Below are 3,469 nucleotides of genomic sequence, written 5' to 3'. Positions count from 1 at the left end.
ATGAAGAAACACATATGATTGGCCTTTAATACACAAGAATTCATTTAAACTTCACTGAATTCGCTGAACTTTATGAACTCAGAGTGGTTGCTCAGGTCCACATTCATGGTGATCAGGCTGTAAATGATAATATGCCCCAAAGAAGCTATTAACTCTTACTGCTTTTCTTCTTTTTATTCTGATTCACAGTTCAGATGGTGAGTGCTTCTGAAGCCTGGCATGTTGTTTGATGTTTAAATGCAAGGAACCTATGAGGAATTGTCCTGAATTATTATCACTTACAACAAGGAAGTGAACTTTTATGGAGGTTCCAAAGCCTTTCTGTACTCAGAAGATGGGATGATTTAATTTTGTTCTCCCTTCACATTGATGTAGCTTCAAAACCACCCAACGGGAAGTGATGGTTATAGTGTTGTAAAACTGGTGGAAATAACAGGATTATTTTTGACTAACCACAGGGTTTTCCATGTCAGGAATTTGAACAGTCCAAAATCATTCTGCCCTCGGATTTGTTTTACCTTTTAGCAGAAAGGACTAAATAATATCTGTGGGGCTTATACATGGCATTATGGTGCAAAGCCCGAAAAAGTAAGTAGAAAGGACAAAAGGAAGGCAAGGGGAGTAATCTGTCAGCCAGAGAGACCTCTTCAAACCAAACCCAGTATTTCTTCAAGTTAGGAAAAGATATTTGTCAGTCAGATGAAGGGCAGGACATGGGGGAGCCATTCTAGCCAGCATCATGCTGTCTGTAAATTTTGGAGCCACCAGCAGCACCGATATGTTGCAATTTGAGAGAAAACCCCTAAATGTTCATTGCAAACTTCCCATAGTTTCACTTCATTATCAGTCATCCTAATTTCCTGCTGCAATACTGGCCTGGAGGAGGGAAAATCCACTCTCCTTCCACCTCTCCAGGCTGGAGCAGCTCCCTGGAGCACAGGATGGGTGTCCCCAAGGTGCATATGCAGCTCAGGTGTTGGTTGTACCCACAGCCACCCCCCAGTTCTTGCTGCTGGTGGCAGCTTCTCAGTCCTCTAAACCAGTCATAAATCACTCAAAACTCTTCAAAACACTCAGTTTGGAAGGTACCAAGTTTCCTGTCCGAAGTTCTCCCAATAGTTGTTCAGTATTGATGTATTTTTTTCCTGTCTGTGAAAATAATGGCAGTGTTGCTCACAATATAAAAATGGATGTGTGCTAAATGCATTCAAGGTGTTCTTTCATACTCAGCCTTTGTTAATGTCATTATTTAGAGGAGTCATTGTATGGAAAAGAGAAATTCCAATTTTGCTGGGCTTGCTTTTGGTCTGGTTCCATAAACACTGTTAGAAAACACTGAATGTCTTTTATTTCACGTTAATTGAAGTAACTATGACAACATAACACAATCTATTTCCTTTAACGTTGAGCAGCGGTAAAATTGGAATTGTTTTGGGTCAGTTCACAATTTGCATCAGAAATAACCTTGCCAGTGGTTTGGGCTGGTTTATGCTCAGGGCTTTCAATTCTTCTTTCACTTCTTTTTGAAATGGTCACTTCTCTGGTGAACAGATCAAGTGTTAATGACGTTTGAAAGGGGTTTTTTTGGACCCACGTAAGCCTTAATAAAACCATAACTTTGCATTTTATTGCTTCAGCGGGGAAAAACTGTTAATTAGGAGTGCCATGGTAAAGAAAACTGCTTTTTGGCTCTGCCTACCAACTGGTTTATTCTGCTTATAAACAATGGGTCCCAGTTAATGACTAGACCATGCTGTATTTACTGGCTACCGTCAGGCATTCCCAGACCTCAGAGTTTTATGTCTGTGAAACACTTGCACATTATGATCTCACCTCATGATACAGAATCTCTCTATTCAAGTTTATACATGACGTGGAAAGTCTCTGAGATGTACTCTGAGGTGCAAAATTAGTGTAATTCCCCTGGAATGAAGGAGACGTGCCAACTTATACCAAGTGGAGCTCTGGCCCACAATGTCTCAAAGACATTTGCTTTTGTCTAGAAAACAAGCAAACAAAAGTTCTTCATTTCAATGGAAAGTAACACTTATGTCTGTCCTTGCTCCAGTGGAGAAGGAGATCAAAGATGGTACAAACTCTTCTTGCAAGGCAGTGTTTCACTTCCAGACAATTAATATGATAGTATCAGGGAAATGGAAATCTATTCCCTGCTTAGGTGGTTCCCCTCATGGGCTGGAAAACTACTGGGTTTATCATTTTCTGTCTTTAGGCAAAAAAGGTAACTCATATTTGCATGTTTGTCAGTTTGTGCTTGAGAGTACAGGATTTACTTAAAAACAAGCTCAGCCAGCTAAATGAAATGCCAGTGGTCTTATTATCCTGAGAGAGCAAAGCACTTAAGCCTGTGATTAAAATGAAGTTAATTGAATTTAAGCGTGTGCTTAAAGTAAAACACAGCCATAAATACTTCACTGAATAAATGGGAGATCATTCTCATGCTTAAACTTAAGCACTAATCCCTATTTTCCTAAAACCGAAGTTTACAGCCTTCTATCAGCAGTTCCAAGTGTCCCACCAACTAAACCTGGCACCAACACCAGAATTTTTCTGAGAAATTTGTTCAACAGAATGAAAATCAAGCTTCTGCTCATATAATAAATTACAAGAGTAGGTTTGAAACAAGAACACAAATATTAAAATCTGGGTGTGATGAATTATGTACAAGAAAGGCAGGAAAGAGCTTATTTCAAGTTGAATTGTGTGGTTTTCTCAGAAACACCTCCTTGGCAATGTAGAATGGAAACACCTCCTTGCTCTACAAAACCCCAAAATTCAGTATTTAGGGGGTAGTGGGAACTGCAGAGCAACTACAACTGCTCTGTGTTTTTACACCTAAGATTCTCTGCATCAGATTAGTCTTTGGAATTCCAAGTTTGGGGTTGAATTAGAAATCTCAGCTCTGAAGTTGCCACTGATATATCTGATTGATTTTGGACATGTGGCATTTTCTGTCTGAACTTAATTTTCTTTGTATTTTTAATAGGAATGCAAATGCCTTTCTCTTAGAAAGTGTAGTAAACAAATATTCATACAGTGTTTTGCTGTCCTTTTCAGCTGGACCAAAGAATTTCTGGCCTAAATCTGTTCCCCTGGCATAGAAAAATCTGTTTAATACCTTGTGAAATATTTTAGGGCTCATTTAGAGAAGGAGAAGAATGGACAAAAGAAAAAATTCTGCTCCTCCCATCTCATCACAGTTAAAACTCAAGTTCTGGAAATTAATTTTCCATTAGATGTTCCTCAATGGCATTCCTGTTTCAAAAGGAATTTTTTCCTATCGAAACACAACTCTTCAAATGCCATATGATCCTCCTGCCTGTCACCATTTTCCCTTCACAGAAAATGTAAAAAAGCCTTTTTTTTTTTTTTTTCCTGTTTGGAATGAAGGGAAGTTTCACATTATTATTATTATTATTATTATTATTATTATTATTATTATTATTATTAT

The 3,469-nt window shown here is 38.3% G+C and overlaps 1 protein-coding gene across 1 annotated transcript in view; it reads left to right on the top strand.

The window, feature by feature from the left end:
- Positions 1-1,900: 1,900 nt before the first annotated feature.
- SMAD5 (SMAD family member 5) overlaps positions 1,901-3,469 on the top strand; it is a 34,148-nt gene continuing 32,579 nt past the window's right edge. The window contains exon 1 of the mRNA XM_027643379.1: positions 1,901-2,239. The gene's annotated coding sequence lies outside the window, so the exon portion shown is untranslated. The remainder of the gene's footprint in view (positions 2,240-3,469) is intronic.

Source organism: Corapipo altera, unplaced genomic scaffold (genome assembly GCF_003945725.1).
Source record: "Corapipo altera isolate COAL_440 unplaced genomic scaffold, ASM394572v1 75, whole genome shotgun sequence".
NCBI classification, from domain to species: domain Eukaryota; kingdom Metazoa; phylum Chordata; class Aves; order Passeriformes; family Pipridae; genus Corapipo; species Corapipo altera.
The sequence above is the reverse complement of the archived record's forward strand: the minus strand, read 5'-3'. Positions and strand labels throughout refer to the sequence as shown.